At 38.6% G+C, this 24,201-nt stretch overlaps 1 non-coding gene across 1 annotated transcript; it reads left to right on the top strand.

The window, feature by feature from the left end:
- The first annotated feature begins 16,422 nt into the window (after window positions 1-16,422).
- LOC122094556 lies at window positions 16,423-16,529 on the top strand. Its single transcript, XR_006144871.1, has one exon. It is a non-coding gene; the product is annotated as a small nucleolar RNA R71 (small nucleolar RNA).
- The last annotated feature ends 7,672 nt before the right edge of the window (window positions 16,530-24,201 follow it).

The following is a 24,201-nucleotide window of genomic DNA, read 5'->3' as shown; positions in this document are numbered from 1 at the left end:
AGATTCAAACTTGAGACCTTGTGGGCAAGGGAATTTTTCACACCATAGCTCACCAACTACATTAGGTAGTTGTTGTTGGATAGATATTAGGCCTGATAATACTTAAGACTTTTAAAATACAAAACCTGCAAAAAGAGAGTAAAACTCAAGGTAGCTCCATTCTAAATATGTAATAATGCATGCTTTACTACTTAGATTTTACACATAAATATGCTCATCAGAATTCCCCCACACTTAAACTTTGCTAGTCCTCGAGCAAAACAAGAAGAAAAAGAATAAAAATAAAAACCTAACTCACTTTCGTAGGAATTATGGTTGCACTTAGCATGTGCAACAAGCCTTTAAAACCCTAAGTCATCCTAGTGGATGAGTTGTGTCTCATGGGTGTTTGCAGTGAATATACACCCAAAATTCAAATTAACTTGAAAAATTACAATTTAAAGCTTCTAATAACAACAAAATGCACACCCTCTTTCAATTAGAACATATCAACCGAGGAACCCCTACACTTGAACTTTAATGTTCCATCTAGATTTAGGAACAAACACACATCTCAAATAGGGACGACCCTTATATTTTCTAAAGCATGACCTATCCTAAGGTAAACCACATTGTAAGTTAAGGATCATGAACTAGGGTTTTAGAGCATTGACCAATCATAAACAACAAGGCATAATGGTACCCTTTTTTTTTTTTTTTTTTTTAGTAGAGAACTCATTCTACTCTACTACATTTGGCCTAAATAACATGGTGGAGCAAACATAAAAAACTCAAGTTACTAAGTAGCTTCGCTTTATGCATATGCCAACAAAGATAATGATGCTAAGTTTTTTTCGGAAGTGTTTCTTCCTAAGAGGTTCAATCAAAACACCCCGCTTTATGAGGCGCAGTGTTCTGTCTAGCTCCTAGAAATTTTATACTTACTTTCTACTTTTTGACCAATTTTCACTTTCTTTTTTTTTTGCTAAAGATTCAAATATATTAAAGAGAAAAGAAAAAATGACAAACAATTACATCTCAGAGACCACATTTTTCCCCACCTTCAGCATTGCCATCAGCAAGGAGAAAATGTAAAAAAAATTAGAACCGAAATCTAGGCCTAGAGTCGGCATCATGAGCTATCTCATCCCAAATGTGCTTCGGGAGCTAAGCATTATATTCTGATGATCCTGATTTTGCTGCATCCTGAGCCAAAAAATCAGTTATGCTATTTGTCTCTCTAAAACAGTGGGAAATCTTCCAGGAAATAAAAGTAAGAAAGGCTCTAGGGAGATCCATTATTGAGCGACAAACCATGGAATGGACCTGGCTTGAACTGCCACCACCACCGCCGCAGAGTCTGACTCGATCCAAAGAAACGAAACTCTCAGCTCCTTAGCCATAAGGAGACCTATGATCAAAGCTTGAAATTCTGCTACATAGTTTGATTGAATCCCAATGAAATTTTTAAAGGAACCAATCACAGTCCCAAGGTCATTACGAATTACTCCACCTGTGCCAGCCCTACCAGGGTTTCCCATGGAGCTACCATCCACATTTAATTTTGTCCAACCAGAAGGAGGCTTGCACCAAAAAATTTCCAAAGGCTCAGGAGGGCGCTTAGGATTAATGATCAAACCCAGACGCCGACAGCACATGATATCAGAGATGTGAGGCAGTCTATCAGAGATTGAGATTTTGGAGTCTTGATAGACTCTTTTAATCTTATCAAATACAAAGAAGGGAGAAAGGAATCTACTCCCATATCTCCTAGAATTCCTTTCTATCCAAATGTTGTCAGCCACAGTGACTCACCCCATAGACCAAGGTTCTTTAAGCACCAGGATCCTGCACTTTCTGATCCACCACCGAACAAGCAGAGGCAAGTCTTCAATGTCAGGCCAAGACATCCCAAAACAATCCAAGAACATTTTCCAAACTGCCACGGCAAATTTGCAACCCATGAACAGGTGATTAAAGGACTCAGCTTGCTCATCACATAAGCAGCATTTGGAGGCCAGAGGGATTCCTTTCGTCGAAACCACATCTTCTGTGGGGAGTTTTTTGTGCATTAGTCTCCATCCAAAAGTGGATAGTCTTGGCTGCATGAGTTTCCCCCAAACCAAGGAGCTCCAAGGAACCTTGGGGTTGCGTTTTCTTATCTCCTCCCACGCAGAAGAAGAGGAGAAAGAACCCGAGGAGGTACAGGTCCAAACAAATTGATCCTTCAAGTTTGATAGGGGTAGCCTAATAGCCCAAGCAGCTTCAAAACATTGATGGAGGAGAGGGGAGCGAACAGGTGGTAAAATCCATTTAGAGTTCTGGCTGACATCTGAAACCTTCAAAGTCGAATTCTTCAGAAACTCATAGTCTAATCCACAAGACTCTGCAATCGATTTATCACCTATCCAAATGTCAGACCAAAGCCTAATATCCTGCCCGTTTCCAATAATCCATCGCTCTCTGGAAGAAACAAAATTCCAAACTTTGCACAATCCAGGCCAAATTGATGATGACTTAAAAGATGGGTTAATATTTTCGTTCTTAAAAAATCTAGCCTTGAATAGCCTACTCATGCCTGAGTTCCCATGCTTGATGTTCCAAACTTGCTTGCACAATAAAGATTTGTTCATGTCTCGAAGCCGACGGATTCCTAGGCCTCCTTCGTCCCTTGGTTTACAAACCTGCTCCCATTTAACTATCACTGCTTTGGAGATGTCCACATCACCAGTCCATATAAAATTACGCATCCACCTTTCCATCAGGCTAATTAAGGAATTTGGCCACCAATAGACAACCATGTTATGGACTGGTATGCCCATAATCACCAAGTGCACCAACTGAACCCTTCCAGCCATTGAAAGGAGTTTTCCTTTCCATCTCGCCATGCGCTCCTTTACTTTGTCTAGGACAGGTAGCAAAAAGCTTTTCTTCACTCTTCCTTTGAAGATCTGAACCCCAAGATATTTAGTAGGGAAGTTGCAAACAGAGATGCCCAAGACCTCAGCAATGTCCCTAATACGAGCATGCCTGATTTTTCCCATGAAAAGCTTGCTTTTATCTAGATTTATTTGCTGGCCAGAGAAATATTGATACTTCCTCAGAAAATTATTTAGGTTACGAACATACTTATTCATGAAAATAAATGTGTCATCTGCAAATAAAAGGTGGACTAGCATTACCTCACCTCTAGGCCCCTAAAGGGATTTGATTTTCCCATCACGAATGAGAGCTTGCATACCTCTGCATAGAACCTCCTCCGCTAGAATGAAGAGAATTGGAGACATGGGGTCCCCTTGCCTTAAGCCTCGCTCCACATTGAAATATCCCATAGGACTGCCATTCAAAAGAATAGAGATTTTTGAACAAAGGATCTGCTGAATCCAGTTCACCCATTTATCAGAGAAGCCAAAACATTTCAACACTTGCAGTAAAAAATCCCAGGAGATAGAATCAAAGGCCTTCTGGACGTCAAGTTTGATTCCTAATCCTCCTCCTCTAGTGGCAGAAAACATAATATTTGCTAGCTCAGAAGCCAAACCAACATTCGAGTGAATCAATTTGCCTTTTTGGAATGCCCCCTATTCTTCTGAAATCAACCTCGGCAGCAAGAAAGACATTCTTGTAGCTAAAATTTTTTATATAACTTTGCAGACAAAGTTCCCCATACACAAGGGCCGAACTTGCCCAGTGAATGGCTCCAACAACTTTTGGGATCAAAACTGAAAAATTATTATTTAGACCAGGGGGCATAACGCCTAAGAGAAAGAATTCTCTGACCGCTTTAGTAAAATCACCTTCCACCACCTCCCAACAATGCCGGAAAAAATACCCAGGGTAGCCGTCAGGGCTCGGAGAGCTATCCGGATCAAGGTCCCAAACAACCCTCTTGATTTCAACTGCACTCGGAATAGCATCCAAAGAAAGCAAGTCGACCTCATCAACTAAAGCAGGAATGGAGTTAAGCAGATCCGAATGATCAGAGACAGGTGAACTTTTATGAAAAGATTGGAAATAATCTACCATATAGCTCGCAATCCCATCTCTGTCAAAAATCTTTCACCCATCAGATTTTTGAAGCAGTCTGATAGTGTTTCTTGCCCTTCTAATCTTAGCATAAAGGTGAAAGAATTTAGAATTCCTATCACCATGCTTCAGCCAAATGATGCGAGATTTCTCCGCCCAGAGCTTTTCATGATTCTTTAAAGCATTTAAATAGGCTGTTTTAGCGTCCACTTCCTTCCCAAGTAAATCATCAGTCATCCCTGATATTTCAATTTGACTCTGAATCCCCGCTAGAGCCTCTTTTGATTTATCCAACTCTACATCAAAATTTGGGAAGGATTGCCTAGCCCAAGCTCTAATGATAGGCTTAAGCCTCTTGAGTTTATGAGCTAAGATAAAAGTAGGAGGACCAAAAACATATTGAGACCACAAATCACGAATGAGATGAATAAAGGATGAATTTTTAGTCCAGAATTTATGCATTCGAAAGGGACAGTTACCTGGCTTCCGGCAAGCCTCAAAGACCACTAAGATAGGGCAGTGGTCAGAGAAATCCCATTGGAGCACTAATTGAGCACAGTCTTGGAAGTGGTTGAGCCATGCTTCATTGTAGAAACCCCTATCCAGAACTGCAGCCACATTCCCTCTTCTCCTATTGTTTGACCAAGGGAATTTTGGATCATGGGAGGGAATATTAATCAGGGAGCAAGAGTCTATCATAGCTTCAAATTCAGCCGCCGAACCCAGACTGAAGGAACCTCGACCACGCTTTTCATAAGAAGCAAGCGTGGCATTGAAGTCCCCAACCATGAGCCAAGGAGCAGCCGCTACTGGGATGGAGGCCAATTCGAGCCATAATTCCCTTCTTTTCACTCTAAAATTGCTGGCATGAATGACAGATAAGAAAACATCGTTGGTATGCCAAACGACCTTGACAGATATTTGTTGCTCTGATTCAGAAACAATAGAAGGCCTAGGAACCCCTCTCTTCCACATCAACCAAAGGTTAGGAACCTTGTTCTCCCTATTATTGTGAATTAGATCAGACTCATATCCGATTTTATTAAAAAATAATGCAGGGAACACAGAAGAGTCAACCATTGGCTATGTTAAACATATAATGTCAAGATTATGATCTATTACAATTTTTCTCAAGGCCATATGAGATACAGCCTTCTTAAACCCCCTCACATTCCAGAAGAAAACCTTCATAATCACTTCAACTAGTTTGCCAACTGATCAGACCTTCTGGTCTGCTTAAAATTTGAAATTGCTTTATCTTTCCTGCGGGTTCCTGCCCCAGTAATTTCTCTCTGTGAAACTCGAACAGATAGGTCATCCGCACGAGCAATCTCCTCATGATGAAGGATGATTGCCCCTCCCTGGATGGTACTTGGCAATATTGAAGTTACTTGGCGCTCGACTTGAACTTGAGACGAAGAAGGATCCAGTTCGTTGGCATCCAAGTGGGTATGGCCATCCTCTAAACCCAATCTGCTAGACCCACATTGGTTACCAAGGGGGCCAGAATCAGTCGAAGAATGAGAGATAATTTGGTTAGCCAGAATTGCATCTCTAGTTGCTGAGTCAGCAAGATCTTGAGGGATAGGGAGAATTATCTCCAAAGAGCTGTTACGAGTAAGAGACCAATCAGAATTTTCCTCCCTAGATTAAGAGCTGTTATGGACTCTAAAATTAGAAGGGGATTGAGGGCAAGAATGGGAAGAAGATCCTTCCCAATCTGATTGCTGAGTTGGCAACCCATTGTCGCCACCACCGCTGTGCTCCAGCTCCACCAGCGGTTCTGGACAAGCACTATTACGATTGGCATCACCTTCATCAGTAAAAGCCACTCCAGGGACTCCCATCTCCGTGTGACTCTGGAACTCAGCACGTTTTCTATCATGGCTGTGTTGAATATCATGCCCAACCTTCTTGCAATAACCACAATGATTAAGACTGTCTTCATAGATGATTGTTTGAGAAAACCAGAATCGTACGTCGGTTCCAGGTTGCTTTCGCTCAACCTGAATTTCTTCAACCCTCTTGGCACCCATCTCCAATTCAAACATGACTCTAGCGTAACCTCCCATGGAAGAAAAATGAGTTCGTCGATCAATTGCCATCGGCCTACCAGCTGCCTTTGCCATCGTAAGCAGCACCTTCTCATGCCAGTATTCAAGGGGGAGGTCTGGAAAACGAATCCATACCATCTTTGTAACAACCTGCTTGTCATTAACATTAAAATCCGTCCTCCATCACTGAAATCTAATTAGTTGGGATCCAACCTGAACTGAATTCCTTTTCCATATGGCCACTATGTCTGTCTCCAATTCGAGCTGAAGAAGGAAAAAACCTTTCCCCATTGGTGCAAAAGCAGATCTTCCCTTCAAAGACTAGGCATCTTTGGCCTCTCGCCTGATATCATCCATGGACATAAATTTAAAGTTCGTTCTCCCGATGAGAGCAAACTTAAATTTTTCAAGACATTCCTCATATGCCTCTTGCGAGATGATTACAGTCGTTAAGGATCCAACCTGTATAGGATCAGGAAAATTGTCAAGTTCAGGAAGCGCTCCTCCCACTATCGTTAAGTAAGAGACTTTCTCCTTGGGGGCGACCGGAGTAGAATCAGGAAGAGGGTCAGGGGCACCTAATCCCGTGGGAGTTCTCTCCATCAGCTTTCAGAATTTCATGAGAAGGGATTGTCTTCCACGATCTGGAGGCCTTCCACCGTGACCATGTCCATCACTAAGTTCCATAGCACTCACCTCCATCATCTTCGAGGTAAATAATTGGCCTAGTCGATTTCTAAAACTAAGACATGCAATTTTCACTTTCTTTGCATATCCATATTATATATCTTTATACAGTGCCAAGAATATGGTCTCAACTCCTAACCTAAGAACAAAGACACCATGCCAAGAATATGGTCTCAACTCCTACACCTTAAGACAAGTATCTCTAAATCATTGAAGGGATGTCCCACTTCAAGACATATACTCACTTTCCATCCTCTCATAGGGTTTATAATACCAAGATAGGTCCTAGATCTCAATTTTTTTTTCTTTTTTGTAGGTTGTGTATAAAGCACAGGAAAACTCTAAAACATAACATCAAGCTCTAAACAGTCAAACTTTTTTCTATACTTAAATTGTGCAATGTCCTCAATGTAGAAAGAGAAAAAAATGATAAGACAAAAGAACAAGAAGGACAAAGGAGAGGAAATTACCAAATGGGATCAAATATCATCATAAAGAGGCTTATGGAGAATCGTGACCTCTGCATCATACATTGAAGGTATCTCAAGGAATGGCTTCAGATGGTGACCATTGGCTTTAAAAAATTTTTGGGTGGATGGATTCATGACCTCTACGGCACCATGGGGGAATACAGTTTGCACAAGGTAAAGACCTTCCCACTGAGAAAGAAGTTTTCCTAAAAATATATGCAATCTAGAATTGTACAGCAAAACATTATCACTAGGCATAAAATATTTTCTAATAAGGTTCCTATCATAAAAAGCTTTAGTCTTTTCCTTGAAAATTTTTGCACTATCATAGGCAGCATTTCACAATTACCTCTATGAGCTTCTGCCGTAGACAAATCAAAATTGAATTTCTTAATTGCCCAAAAAGCACGATGTTCTAACTCAACAGGAAGGTGACAGGCTTTTTCGTATACCAAACGGTATGGGGATTGACCAAGTATGGTCTTGTAAGTAGTCTTATATGCACACAAAGCATCCGATGGACGGTTAGACCAATCCTTTTGATTTGGGTTAACTGTCTTTTCTAGAATCTGCTTGATCTGTCTATTGGACACTTCTACCTGCCCATTGGTTTGGGGGTGGTATGGGATAGCCAACTTGTGGGTAATCCCATACTTCTTCACTAAGGCCTCAAAAGGCTTAGTACAGAAGTGTTTGCCCCTATCACTAATGATAGCTCTAGGGGTACTAAATCGGAAAAAAAAAGTTTTCCCTTAAGAATTGAATAACCACCTTGTCGTCGTTGGTCTTACAAGCACGAACCTTAATCCATTTGGACACATAGTCCACAGCTAACAAAATATATTCATATCCATATGACTTAAGAAAGGGCCCATAAAATCTATTCCCCAAACATAAAAAACGTCAACCACAAGGATTGGGTTGAGAGGCATCATGTTTCTTCTATTGATTTTTTTTTTAAGACTGATAAGAAGGACAAGCCTTAAAATAAGTAAAGGCATCCTTAAAGAGACCGGGCCAATAAAATCCACATTACAATACTTTGGCTATAGTCTTAGGAGGCCCAAAATGACCACCACAAGCCTGATCATGGTAAAAAGAAAGAATAGAATGGTGTTGTTTGAGATTTAAAATGTAACCGCAAGTGTACGGATCAGTGTAGCTACGGGTCGAACACAGGGAGAGTAGCCACTTTATTTTTTTATTTCCTTTAATAATGCGAAAGTGAACCGATTAATGGTTGTGATCTAATTCTAATTACCGTCCTAAACATATGTATCTAAAATAACGTCCTAACCATTCGTCATCTAAGAATTTAAAGATGCAAGCCATGCAATTAAAATTAAATAAATAAATAACTGAAAATAAACAACCCACGTAATTTAAAAAAAATAATTATAATAAATAAATAAAGGAAAAAAAATACTGAAATAAAAATAAAGTAAAAGAAAGGGGAAAAAGCTAGAGAAAGACTCACAAGCAGGTTTCTCTACTTAGCCCGAGGGATGCATCATAATATGAGCTTCCCTACTTGACCAGAGAGTCACTCTTACAAGGGTTACTCTACTTGGCTTTAAGGAAAGGGAGACAATTAAAATAAAAGCAATAAATTGATGGTTCTATGGCTAGGAGGGGCAAAGCCAACACATATACTAGCCATGAACCTTGGGGGAAAGAGATAGCAATAATATAACGACTGAAATTAAAATCCTAAATTAAGAAATAAAGGGTAGTCAGAAGAGGGAATGAGAAGGGGGAGAGAAGACTACTGAAGGAGCCTACTTACTTGAACTTCAACCCTTGAACTGAAAACTTGATAAATTTAAGATACTACCAGTACTAAAAACCAGATCTTGAATAAATCAAATCTGAAATTTCTAGTACTAGAGAAAACAAATCTTGCAAAAAAAAATTGCTCCACAGCTCGTGATCTTGTCACCTAGATCTAAGCCTAGAACTATAACTTAAAAAATTACAACTCAATTGCATAAATCATAAACATAAAAGGGCTGAATAAAAATAAAAGAGTGCTTGCATTAATTGAAATAATAAAAAAAAATCTATTACAAAAGTGATTAAAGAAAAGATAAAGAAGAACTAAAACTAAAGAGAGAGCAAGAGAAAGAGAGAGCAACTAAAAAAAACTAGAAGAAGAATGAATTGTCTCCCCTTCTCTAACATGAGTTGTATTTATAGAGAATGGGGAGGTAGGGTAACAAATTTCTCTTTCCTAAAAGGGAGAAACCCACAATTGATTGTGAGATCTTTTGAGACCAAAAGTGCTAAGGTGGAGGAAAAAAAAGAGAGAAATAAACTTTGAGAAATTTCCTATAATTTTTTTTGCTTATTTTCTTTCCTTTTTTTTCTAATTTTTTTCTCTTCTTTATCTCCCTCTAAGGGACGATTTTCTTCTTGCTTTGTGTGATTTGGACAATATTTTGGTGATGATGTGGAGGAGAGAGAAGATTTGGACAATCTCTATTTCTCCCTTTTTTTTTTCTTTCCTTTTTTTTTCTTCTCTTCTTAGGAACCCTTCCACGATTTTCCTTGCTTCTAATTTGATGTGGAAATCCCCTCCATGCCCTTAGTGCTTTAAGTGAGTGAAAAGCAGGAAATCTTTAACAAAATTCTCTTAATGCTTTAAGTGAGTGAAAAGCAGGAAATCTTCAACAAAATTCTCTGAAAAAAACAACCATGAGATTCGAACTTGAGACCTCTTCGGGAGCAAGGGAATTTTGTACACCATAGCTCACCAACTATGCTAGGTAGTTGTTGTTACCAAAAATGAATCTTCAATCACTTAAGGATGTGATCCATCGATCCTTGTTGGCATTTAGAATATTCCTTGTACCTCTGGGACAACTGCAAATGGGCTGGTTCTGCATCTCACTTCAGTTTTAATCCATTATTCTTTTTCTGGCCTGAAAAGAATAATCATTTGTACAGGTGACCAAACGAATGTGTACTTTTAGTTGAACACGTCCATCTTGCTCAGAATTCCGTCCTCTTCGCAACCATGAAAAGAAATATTACCTCTTTACGTGTAAAATTGAAGATATAGCGCCCGATAATCCTCAAGACCTTGAAAATATAAAACCTGCAAAAAGAGAGTAAAACCCAAGGTAGTTCTATTCTAAATATGAAAAATGCATGTTTTACTACCCTAGATTTCACACATAAATGTGCTCATCAGAATTCCCCCACACTTAGACTTTGCTAGTCCTCGAGCAAAACAAAAAGAAAAAGAATAAAAACAAAAAACCTAACTCACTTACGTAGGCATCACGGTTGCACTTAGCATGTGCAATAAGCCTTTAAACCCCTAAGTTACCCTAGTGGACGAGTTGTGTCTCGTGGATGTTTGCAGTGAATATACACCCAAAATTCAGAATAAACAAATCTTAACCTTGGCTAAAGGTAAGGCTCATATCGATCCGGAGCAAAGATAATTTCTCTTACAAGGGACCCCCACACTTGAACTTTTATTACCCTTTATCAATTCCAGACACTAGTATATTTCTTAATTTGGAACTCACCTCGTCTCTTCCAAAACATCCTTATCTTAGGGCAAAACCACTTGTGAAGAAATAGGGAACCAATGACTAAGGCGTTGGAGTGTTTTTGACCAAACATGTTACCAAGCATTAATGACATTTGCACATTTTTTTTCTCTTTTTTTTTTTTGCTAATAAACTCTATTCTACTCCACTACTTTTGGCCTGAATGACATGGTGGAGCAAACACCAGACACCCAAGTTACTATGTAGCTTCGCTTTTTGCATATGCCCACAAAGGCAGTGATGCTAAAGTTACTTCAGAAGTTTCCTCCCAAGGAATTTCGATCAAGACACCACGCTTCCTGAGGCGCAATGCCCTGTCTAGTTCCAAGGGAATCAACTCTTATTCTTCTTTATACCACATTTCACATTTCATTTAAAATTGCGCATTTGTCAACCCATGCCAAATTAAAAAGAAGGTCTCAACTCCAAATCAAAAGTACAAGGAACCCACAGACTTACATATGGTCCATCACCATAAAACAGGGGTCTCTTATTTTTCAAAAGAAAGTCTCATCTCAAGACACATGCTTGTTTCTTTCTTCTCAACAGGGTTTTTATACGTTCAAAATGGGTACCTTAGTCAAAACTTTTATTTTCATACATCAAGCAACCAAATGGTATGATCATTAGCCAAAAGCCAAAGTAGGACTTCATCCTTAGCAAGCTCAAAAATAAAAAAGAAAAACAAACAAAACAAAGTGAAAAAAAGCAAAAACTGGTTTCCCTCCCCCACACTTAAGTCATACAATGTCCTCAATGCATGGAAAAAATTAAAAGCAAAGACAATGCAAGGGGGTCATACCTGATTAAAAATTACTCATCAGTGTAAAGAGATTCATGGAGATTCATGACCTCTTCACTACTAGTAGTAGGAAACTCGAGGAACGGTTTCAAACACTGACCATTAACCTTCGAAATTACCCCTGTTCCTGGATTTAAAATCTCCACAGCCCCATGGGGATATACATTATAGACAATAAAAGGGCCATCCCATCGGGATCTAAGCTTACTAGGAAAAAGTTGCAATCGAGAGTTATACAATAAGACCTTATTACCAATTGTAAAACATTTACGCAGAATGTGCTTATCATGGAAAGCTTTGGTCTTTTCCTTGTAAATCCTAGAACTTTCATAGGCATCATTCCTAAGTTCCTCCAACTCAGATAGTTGGAGCCTACGATGAATTTCCACATCAGACAAATCAAAGTTGAGCTTCTTGATGGCCCAAAAGGTCTTATGCTCTAACTCAACTGGTAAGTGACAAGCCTTCTGATACACCAAACGGTAGAGAAACTGACCAAGGTCCGTCTTGAATGCAGTCCAATGGGCCCACAAGGCATCAATGAGCCTAAGGGACCAATCCTTACTATTGGGATTAACAGTTTTCTCCAAAATTTGTTTGATCTGCCTATTAGAAACCTCCACTTGGCCACTAGTTTGGGGGTGATAAGGGGTAGATAACTTATGGGTGATCCCATACTTCTTCATTAAGGCCTCAAAAGGCCGATTACAAAAATGAGTACCCCTATCACTAATTATTGCACGTGGTGCACCAAAGCGGAAAAAATGTTCTCTTTGAAAAACTGGACCACCACTTTGTGGTCATTAGATTTACAAGGTATGGCCTCTATCCATTTAGAAATATAATCAATGGCCAAAAGTATGTACAAATTCCCAAAGGAATTAGGGAATGGTCCCATAAAATCGATGCCCCAAACATCAAAGATCTCAACTACCAAAATAGGGTTGAAGGGCATCATGTTTCTCTTATTGATATGGCCAAAAGACTGGTAGGCGGGGCAAGCCTTGCAAAAAATCAAAAGCATCTCTAAAAAGAGTGGGCCAATAAAATCTGCATTGGAGAACCTTTGCGGCAGTCTTCTTAGGTCCAAAGTGTCCACCACATGCATGATTATGACAAAAAGAGATAATAGAATATTGCTTATGATCAGGAACACATCGTCGGATAATCTGATCCGAACATATCTTAAACAAATAAGGATCATCCCAGAAAAAGTGCTTAACTTGGGAATGAAACCTATACTTATCTTGAGTGGACCAGTGATCCGGAGTCACGCCTGAAACTAAGAAGTTGACAATGTCAACAAACCATGGTTCACTGGACATTGTAAATAATTGTTCATCTGGAAAGTTCTCGTTGACTGGAGAATCAACAGTCAAGGAATTGGGAAGCTGGGATAAATGGTCTGCAACTAGGTTTTCAACTCATTTCGTATCCCTAATTTCTAAATCAAACTCTTGCAAAAGTAAAACCCACCTAATGAGACGGGCTTTGGCATCCTTCTTCTGAACTAGGTATCTGAGGGCAGAATGATCAGTATACACCACCACATGTGAACCAACTAAGTAAGACCGAAACTTTTCTAATGCAAACACAACAGCTAAAAATTCTTTTTCAGTGGTTGTATAATAATTGAGTTGTGTATCATTTAAGGTCGTACTAGCATAGTAAATGACAATGGGCAACTTATTAATCCTTTGACCCAAAACTGCTCCTATGGCAAAATCTGAAGCATCACACATCAGTTCAAAAGATTCAGTCCAAACAGGTGATTGAACAATGGGTGCATTGGTCAACTCCTTCTTAAGTTGTTTGAAGGATTCTAGGCACTCTTTAGAAAACTCAAAAGTTTGATCTTTGGCAAGTAATGAGGAGAGAGGTCGGGCTAACTGACTAAAGTTCTTAATAAACTTTCTGTAGAAGCCTGCATGCCCTAGAAAAGACCGAACATCCTTAACAGATTGAGGAGTGGTAAATTATCAATTAAATCCACTTTAGATCTATCTACCTTAATTCCCTCCTTGGATATTACATGGCCTAAAACAATACTAGATTTAACCATAAAATGGCATTTCTCCCAATTCAAAACCAAATTCTTAGATATGCACCTTTTCAAAACTAGGGAAAGATGATGAAGACATTCAGAATAGGAATTCCCATGAATTGAAAAGTCATCCATAAATACTTCTAAGAATTTTTCAACCATATCAGAAAAGATGCTCATCATGCATCGTTGGAACGTAGCAGGGGCATTGCAAAGCCCAAAGGGCATACGCCTGTAAGCAAATGTTCTATATGGGCATATAAAAGTGGTCTTATGTTGGTCCTCTGAAGCAATTGAGATTTGGTTATAGTCAGAATATCCATTGAGAAAGCAATAGTATTCATGTCCAATGCACACACGCCATCCTGTTTGGACATGGGTAGGGATCAACTCATTATTGGCATTAGGAACTACAGTCACACCAGACTTCTTAGGCACTACGTGAACTGGGCTTACCCATTGGCTGTCAGAAATAGGATAAATTATTCCATGATCCAAACACTTTAGGATCTCTTTCTTAATGGCTTCCATCATCACTGGGTTAGCTATTCTTTGGGGTTCCATGGATGGTTTGGAATCCTCCATAAGATGTATATAATGTTGCACAATAGAAGGGCTTATACCCTTGATATCAGCCATGGTCCAACCTAGGGTTTCCTTATTGTCTTTTAACACTTTAAGTAACTCCTCTTCCTGGCTAGAAGTCAAATTTGAAGAAATTATTACAGGAAGAGTCTAGTCAGGCCCTAGAAAAGCATACCTCAAATTAGATGGCAACCCCTTAAGATCTAACTTAGGGGACTCAACTATGGAAGGTTTGGGAATGGAATTGGAAAGGGGTCCTAACGGCTCCACAGGTGTGTGAAGACTCAAGACTTCAGAAAAGAAATTTTCACTATCATCATCCAACTCATCCATACACTCTTGGAATTCTAAATCAAAATCAATATCAAAGTTGGTAACTAAATCATCAGAAAAATCCAGAAAATCCTCAAGCATATTGATCTCTTCTTCCATATGTGGTTGCTTGCCAATCCTAAACATGTTAAACTCAACAGTTTGGTTACCAAAAGATAGTCTTAGGAAACCATTCCGGCAATTGATTAATGCATTACTGGTAGCCAAGAATGGTCTTCCTAAAATTATTGGGATCTCATCCTTGGTTGAGAAGGGCTTAGTATCAAACACAATGAAATCAATAGGAAAAATAAATTCTCCCACCTTTAGTAAAACATCCTCAACCATCCCTTTAGGAATCTTAATAGACCTATCTGCTAACTGAAGAGTAGTTCTAGTGGCTTTCAATTCTCCTAATCCTAGTTGCTTGTACACATGGTAAGGTAAAAGATTCACACTTGCGCCAAGGTCAAGTAAGGCATGCTCAATATAGGTGTTGCCTATGACACAAGATATGGTAGGGCTCCCTGGATCCTTATACTTGGCTGCTATAGGCTGAGTAATTATGGAACTAATGTTACCTGCCAAGAACGCCTTTTTGGGCACACTAGTGATACGTTTGTGAGTACACAAATCTTTTAGTACCTTTGCATAGGCGGGGATCTGGGATATGGCATCCAAAAGAGGGATGTTCACTTCTACCTTTTTGAAGACTTCTAAAATTTTATCCATGGAAGCAGTCTTCTTTTTGTGTACCAAGCAATTAGGAAATGGGATAGGATAAATATAAGGACTGTTAGGGATTTGCCCCTGTTCAGAAGAATCATTTTTGGTTTCCTCAACCAAATCTTCTTTAGTTTCAAAAAAATCTTTAGGTTCATCAGACGAACCTGGAACAAGAGGCACACTTCTGTCCTCAACTGAAGAAGAGTTAACAGGAGTAATAGATAGAAAAGATTTAGAAACACTCTGTTGGTACTCTCTACCACTCCTAAGGGCATAAACAACATTACATTGGTTAGAGGGCCTTTGTTGGGTCTGACCTTGTACTATATTCAGTGGTGCATTAGTTGGTCTTTGTGAACTAACAGGCTGATGATGCCTAGGGTTAGGCTCTGGTTGACTGGGTAAAGTTCCCTTCTCCCTCTCACGCATAATTGAGACAACTTGGGTAAGTTCTCTCGTAAGATTTTGATGGCTTGTCATGAGGAGGGCCATATTTTTTTCCAAGTCACTTATTCTACTTGCCTCTCCAGCGTTGGTAAACCCAGGGGGTTGTTGATAAGATGATAGGAGAGGGGCCCTACGAAAACTAGCCTGAGGTCCTACATTTAACCTAGGAAAAGTATTTTAAGAAAAATATTGTTGTGCAAAGGGAGGCCTTTGGAGTCCAGGTTGACCTTGATTATGGAAATTGAAAGGCCCTGCTTGGTTGCCCTGATTCCAAGAAAAATTTGGGTGATTTCTCTATCCTAGATTGTAGGTATTACTATATGGATTATTCTGGTATAAGGCATTAACACGATCATTAGAAGTGCCCCCAGAGGTGTTGGGACATTCTTCTAGGAGATGTCCAGGGGACTGGCACCAAGCACAAATCTTAACCAAATTGACTAATGATGGCTCTCTAGGAACAATAGCCTCAATTCTCTTGATTAGGCTATCCAAATGGGCTTCCTTTGCTAATATCCCATCCACAAAATATCATTTTCCTCCTATGGTTCTTTTACTCTCTTGGGTTGATTCCCACTCACGGGTTTTGTCATCTAAGTTAAGTAAGAATTCCCATGCCTTTCCTTCATCTGTAAAGGATATGAATCCCTCAGGGCACATAGACTCTATCATTTGTTTAGTTGGGTAATCAATACCCTCATAAATTATTTGACATAAATGCCATAGGTCTAGGCCATAGTGAGGGCATTCTTGGAGTAGATCCTTGAATCTCTCCATAAGTTTGGAAAATGACTCACTAGGCTTTTGCCTAAATGGAAGGATATCACTTCTAAGCTTATTGGTCTTGTGAGTTGGGAAAAACTTCTTAAGGAAGACAACTGTGAACTGTTCCCATGAGGTTATAGAATTTGTGGGTAACCCATACAACCACTTCTTAGCTTGGTCTTTCAATGCAAAAGTGATAAACCTAAGCTTAACAGCATCATCAGAAAGTTGTTGGATCTTAATTAGAACACATACCTCTTCAAATTCCCTTAGAAATAGGTATGCATCCTCAGAGGTCAACCCATGGAAGTGGGGCAACATAGTGATGTATTGAGATTTGAGTTCAAAATTATTACCCTAGGCTTGTGGTAGAACTATGCAGAACGGTTGGGCTGTTCTAGCAAGGTAGAACCTATCTTTCAGAGATTTAGGTGAAAGGTTTTGCTGTTGGTCTCACATATTGAAGGGTTTTAAAGAGAGCAAACGTACATGGTCACTATTTGTTGGATATCTTCTTTCTAACTGATTCTTAGTATTACGTACCCACCTAACACTCATGCAACAGAAAACTACCCGTAACTAAAGTAAGACAAGCACAAAAGAATGGATAGCAAAACCTTTTTTTTTTTTATTTTTATGATTTTTTTTATTTTTTTGGTCTTTTTGGGAGCTTACCGGCAAGGATCCGGGGTTGCTCAGGTCAATTCCTGAGGTACTACTGCAGGGCGAAACTTGTCTTTATCATACTGTGAGGTATGGCGACCTCCACCGATACAACTATTATTGCAAGTTGTTCTTCTCAGGAATTCAACAAAAGAAAAGGAAAAACAAAACAAAGCAAACAAAACACTCCGATTTACCAAAAGAAAGCAAAAAAAATAACATGGAACTGTCTCCACGGCAACGGCGCCAAAAACTTGTTTGAGATTTAAAATGTAACCGCAAGCGTACGGATCAGTGTAGCTACGAGACGAACACAGGGAGATCAGCCACTTTATTTTTTTATTTCTTTTAATAATACGAAAGTGAACCGATTAATGGTTGTGATATAATTCTAATTACCGTCCTAAACATATGTATCTAAAATAACGTCCTAACCATTCGTCATCTAAGAATTTAAAGATGCAAGCCACGCAATTAAAATTAAATAAATAAATAATTGAAAATAAACAACCCACACAATTTAAAAAATAATAATAATAATAATAAATAAATAAAGGAAAAAAATACTGAAATAAAAATAAAGTAAAAGAAAGGGGAAAAAGCTAGAGAGAGACTCACAAGCATGTTTCTCTACTTAGCCCGAGGGATGCATCATAATATGTGCTTCCCTACTTGACCAAAGAGTCACTCTTCCAAGGGTTACTCTACTTGGCCTTAGGGAAAGGGAGACAATTAAAATAAAAGCAATAAATTGATGGTTCTATGGCTAGGAGGGGCAAAGCCAACACATACACTAGCCATAAACCTTGGGGGAAAGGGATAGCAATAATATAACGACTAAAATTAAAATCCTAAATTAAGAAAGAAAAGGTAGTCAGAAGAGGGAATGAGAGGGGCAGAGAAGACTACTAAAGGGGCCTACTTACTTGAACTTCAACCCTTAAACTGAAAACTTGATCGATTTGAGATACTACCATTACTAAAAACCAGATCTGAAATAAATCAAATCTGAAATTTCTAGTACTAGAGAAAATAAATCTTGAAAAAATAAATTGCTCCACAGCTCGTGATCTTGTCACCTAGATCTAAGCCTAGAACTATAACTTAAAAAATTATAACTCAATTGTATAAATCATAAACATAAAAGGGCTGAATAAAAATAAAAGAGTGCTTGTATTAATTGAAATAATAAAAAAAATATCTATTACAAAAGTGATTAAAGAAAATATAAAGAAGAACTAAAACTAAAGAGAGAGCAAGAGAAAGAGAGAGCAACTAAAAAAAACTAGAAGAAGAATGAATTGTCTCCCCTCCTCTAACATGAGTTGTATTTATAGGGAATGGGGAGGTAGGAAAACAAATTTCTCTTTCCTAAAAGGGAGAAACCCACAATTGATTGTGAGATCTTTTGAGACCAAAAGTGCTAAGGTGGAGGAGAGAAAAGAGAGAAATAAACTTTGAGAAATTTCCTATAATTTTTTTGCTTATTTTCTTTCCTTTTTTTTTCCTAATTTATTTTTCTTCTTTTTCTCCCTCCAAGGGATGATTTTCTTCTTGCTTTGTGTGATTTGGACAATATTTTGGTGATGATGTGGAGGAGAGAGAAGATTTGGACAATATTTATTTCTCCCCCCTTTTTTTTTCTTCTCTTCTTGTGCAGGAACCCTTCCACAATTTTTCTTGCTTCTAATTTGATGTGAAAATCCCCTCCATACCCTTAGTGCTTTAAGTGAGTGAAAAGCAGGAAATCTTCAACAAAATTCTCTAAAAAAAACAACCATGAGATTCGAACTTGAGACCTCTTGGTGAGCAAGGGAATTTTGTACACCATAGCTCACCAACTACGCTAGGTAGTTGTTGTTACCAAAAACGAATCTTCAATCACTTAAGGATGTGATCCATCGATCCTTTTTGGTATTTAGAATATTCCTTGTACCTCTGGGCCAACTGCAAATGGGTTGGTTCTGCATCTCAGTTCAGTTCTAATCCATTATTCTTTTTTTGGTCCGAAAAGAATAATCATTTGTATAGGTGACCAAACGAATGTGTACTTTTAGTTGAACACGTCCATCTTGCTTAGAATCTCGTCCTCTTCACAACCATGCAAAGAAATATGACATCTTTACGTGTAAAATTGAAGATATAGCGCCCGATAATCCTCAAGGCCTTGAAAATATAAAACCTGCAAAAATGCATGTTTTACTACCTTAGATTTCACACATAAATGTGCTCATCAGGTGCTCATGATCAGGGATACATCTCCGGATAATTTGCTCAGGGCATGACTTAAAAAGGTAAGGATCATCCCAAAAGAAATACTTAACCTGTGAGTGAAAATGATACTTCTCTTGGGAAGACCAATGATTTGGAGTCTTGTTTGTAACAAAAAAATTTACAATATCTGCATACCAAGTTTCACTAAATGTTGCAAAGAGTTACTCATCAGAAAAATGCTCGTTAACTGGAGAATTCACAGTCAAAAAATTGGGTAACCGGGACAAATGGTCTGCAACCAAATTTTCACTGCCTTTCTTATCCCTAATTTCTAAGTCAAATTCCTACAAAAGCAAAACTCATCTAATGAGACAAACTTTAGCATCCTTTTTCTGAATAAGGTACCTTATAGATGCATGGTCAATGTAAATAATTACATGAGAACCTATCAGATATGCATAAATTTTTTCTAATGCAAATACAACAGCTAAAAATACTTTTTCAGTTGTGGTGTAATTCAGCTGTGCATCATTGAGGGTTCTATTGGCATAATAGATAACACGAGAAAGCTTAACAATTCTCTGCCTTGAGACTGCCCCTATAGAAAAATCAAATGCATCACATATTAATTCAAATGGCTCAATCCATAAGGGAGCTTGAATAATGGGCATTGTAGTCAACACCTTCTTTAATTGCTCAAAGTACACGAGACATTCACTAAAAAATTCAAAGGGTTACTCTTTAGGCAAAAGATTGGTGAGAGGTCTAGCTATATGACTGAAGTTCTTGATGAACCGACGATAGAACCCTGCATGACCCAAGAAGGAACGAACATCCTTAACTGACTTGGGAGGTGATAAATTGGAAATTAAGTCCACCTTAGCTCTATCAACCTTTATCCCTTCTTTAGAAATGATATGACCCAACACTATGCCTTGTGTAACCATGAAATAGCATTTCTCCCAATTGAGGACTAAATTAGTAGCTTTGCATCATTTGAGTATTAAAGAAAGATGATGCAAATAATTAAAAAATGAGGAGCCATGAATAGAAAAATCATCCATAAACACTTCCAAAAAATGTTCCACCATATCAGAGAAAATGCTCAACATGCATCTTTAGAACGTGGCAGGGGCATTACAAAGCCCAAAAGGCATACGTCGATAAGCAAAGGTTCCTTAAGTACATGTAAAGGTGGTCTTATGTTGGTCATCTAAGGCAATGGGTATCTGGTTATAGCCAAAATAACCATCAAGAAAATAATAATACTCATGTCCGACTAACCGCTCTAGCATTTGATTAGTAAAAGGTAAAGGAAAATGATCTTTCTAAGTTGCCGCATTTAACTTTCTGTAGTCAATGCATACAAGCCATCCTGTTTAGACACGGGCAGGGGTCAACACATTTTCAATATTTTGGACTACTGTGACCCTTGACTTCTTTGGAACCACATGCACTAGACACCCACTCGCTATCAGAAATAAGGTAGATGATACTATGATCCGAGCACTTTAGGATCTCTTTCTTGATAACTTCTTACATCATAGGATTAACCCTTCTTTGTGGTTCCCTAGAAGGTTTTGAATCCTCTATGAGATGAATATGATGTTGAATGATTGAGGGACTAATTTCTTTAATATCTTACATGGTCCAACTTAAGGTTTCCTTGTTTTCTTTTAAAACTTTGATCAACTCTTCCTCTTGACTTGAAGTTAAATCTGAAGTGATAATAACTGGTAGAGTTTGATATTCTCCTAAGAAGACATACCTTAAGTTAAAAGGCAACTCTTTCAAATCAAGCTTAGGGGGCTCAACAATTGAGAGTTTAGGAAAAGAATTTGATAGAGGACCAATAGGCTCTATAGGTGTATGAAGGCTCCAAACCTTGAAGAAGAAATTTTCTATATCATCCTCTAATTCTCTCATACACTCTTGGACTTTTGAATCAAAGTCAATGCCAAAAGTTTTAACAATATCATCAGAAAAATCCTTAAGCATATTGATCTCTTCATCAATTGTTGGTTGCTTACCCAACCTATACATGTTGAACTCCATAGTGTGGTTGCCAAAAGATATCCTTAGTAGACCATTCCGACAACTGATTAATACATTGTTGGTAGCCAGGAATTGTCTTCCAAGAATGATAGGGATCTTATCCATAGTGGTGAAGGGTTTGGTGTCCAAAATAATAAAATTAACTGAGAAAATAAATTATCCTTCCTTAAGCAAGATATTTTCAACCATCCCTTTTGAAATCTTGACAGAACGATCGACCAATTGGAGAGTGGTCCCTATGGCTTTCAAATCTCCTAATCTAAGTTGTTGATAAACATGATAAGGTAGAAGGCTCACATTTGCACCAAGGTCAAGTAGGGCATGATCAATACGAGTGTTACCATTGACACAAGTGATGGTGGGACACCCGAGATCCTTATACTTGACTATTATAGGTTGTGTGATCATTGAACTGATATTAGCTGTCGAGAACTCCTCTTTGGGAACGTTTGTGGTGCGCTTATGAGTGCATAAGTCTTTGAGGACTTTAGCATAGGCTGGGATTTGAGTTATGGCATCCAAAATAGGGATGTTTACCTCTATCTTCTTGAAGACTTCTAAAATTTTCTATTGAAGTTGTCGTCTTCTTATTCATCAAACGATTAGGATAGGGGACAGGAGGAACATAAATACTGTTAAAAGTTCTCTCATTAATAGAATCATTTTTGGTGGCTTCCACCAAATCATCCTTAATTTCTTCAAGTCTATCTGACGAATCTGGAATGGGAGGCACAGTAGTAGCCTCGATAGTTGGAGGGTCAACAGAAAGGTCAGATGGTGGAGATGGAGTGGTACCATTATGTAGATACTCTCAGCCATTCCTTAGGGCATATACCGCATTACACTAGTTGGAGGGCCCTTGGTGTTATTAACTCTATACAACATTGAAATGAGGAGTAGGTAGCCCTTGTGGAGTCAGCACTTGATGTCTAGGATTTGGCTTTTGCTGACTAGGCAATTTTTCTTTCTCCTTCTCATGTATGATTGTGGCAAGTTTGGTGAGTTACCTCTCTACATTATTGTGGCTCTTCATAAGAAGAGCTATGCTTTTCTCTAGCTCACTAATTCTTGTCATCTCTCCAGTGGATGTAACCCCGAGGGTTGTTGACAAGGTGCTTAGAGAGGAGGCCTATCAAAATTTGACTAAGGGCCTAGATTAGGCCGAGGGAAAGAATTAGGTAGTGGTGTAAAATTGGACCTATGGGGACTAGGCTGCACTTGGTTGTGAAAATTGGATGGGCCTCCTTGATTCCCTTGGCTCCATAAAAAATTAAGGTGATTTCTCCACCTTAGATTGTAAGTGTTGCTAAATAGGCAGTTTGGATAAAAAGCATTAATACTTTCATTGCCCCTAGAATTGTTGAGGCATTCTTCCATTACATGTCCAGGGGAGTGACACCAATTGCACATAGAGACCTAATTTTGGACTTGGTGGACTGGGGCATATGCTTTAGGGACAAGGGCTTCTATTCTCTTAATGATGCTATCTAAATGAGCCTCCTTGGCTCCTATCTCATTGACATAATACCCTTTACCTCCTATAGTTCTCTCACTTTCCTGAGTAGACTCCCATTCTCTTATCTTTTCAACTAGGTCAATCAAAAAGTTCCAAGCTTTATTTTCAACTGCATAAGCTGTGAAGCCTATAAGACACATAGACTCTAACATCTGCTTGGTACGGTAGTCTATCCCTTCATAAATTATTTGGCAAAGATACCATTTGTCAATACCATGGTGGAGACACTCTTGGAGAAGGTCTTGGAACCTTTCTATGAGTTTGAAAAATGACTTTTGAGGTTTTTATCGGAACTACATGATCTCGCTCTTGAGTTTGTTTATTTTATGCAAGGGAAAATTTTTCCTCAAGAACGCTACCGTAAACTGATCCCATATGGTAATAGAATTAGTTGGCAGCCCATATAGCCATCTTTTTGTTCCATCCTTAGCGAAAAGGTAATGCATCTAAGTTTAACAGCATCATCACTGAGTTATTGTATCTTAATGAAGACACAAACCTCCTCAAATTCTCTCAGGAACAAATATGCATCTTCGGAGGATATCCTATGGAAGTGGGGCGACATAGTGTTGAATTGAGTTTTAAGCTCATAGTTATTTCTCGTGGTAGCTCGTAATCTAATGCAAGAATGTTGGGCTACCCTGGCTAGGTAAAATCTATCATTTAAAGTAGGCTTAGGCTATTCTATCATTCTTAAAATAGGAACTCTTGCTAAACGATTGGTAGAATCATAGGTCCACACACTCATGCACTAACCACCTGAGGTAAAATTGTGGTCCCTAAAAAATTAATTAATTACAACTAAAATTGAAGGTGAAAAATTAGTTAATTGATATGACCCCTCAATAATTTAAACAATGAGTCCAAAGCTATAAGGTTACTCGTAGGTTGACAGCTAGGGATCCATATAGTCTTCAGATCCACCTACAATCGAATCCTGGGGATTCTGTAGTAAAGTGGGGACTACTATATATTTATGTTTCCACTCTTGGTAAGAGCTTGAATTATTGGAATGAAATGAAAAGAAAAAGGAATTATTGTATGGATTTTTTTTTTGTGAGCCTACTGACAGGGATTCGGGGTTGCTCAGGTCAATTCATGAGGTACTGCTACAAGGTGAAACTTGTATTTATCATACTGTGAGGCTTGGTGACCTCCACCGATACAACTATTATTGCAAGTTGTTCTTCTCAGGAATTCAATAAAAGAAAAACAAAAACAAAACAAAGCAAACAAAGCACTCCGATTAACCAAAAGAAATCGAAAAATAACATGGAACTGTCTCCCTGAAAATGG

This window comes from Macadamia integrifolia, chromosome 11 (genome assembly GCF_013358625.1).
Source record: "Macadamia integrifolia cultivar HAES 741 chromosome 11, SCU_Mint_v3, whole genome shotgun sequence".
NCBI classification, from domain to species: Eukaryota; Viridiplantae; Streptophyta; class Magnoliopsida; order Proteales; family Proteaceae; genus Macadamia; species Macadamia integrifolia.
The sequence above is the reverse complement of the archived record's forward strand: the minus strand, read 5'-3'. Positions and strand labels throughout refer to the sequence as shown.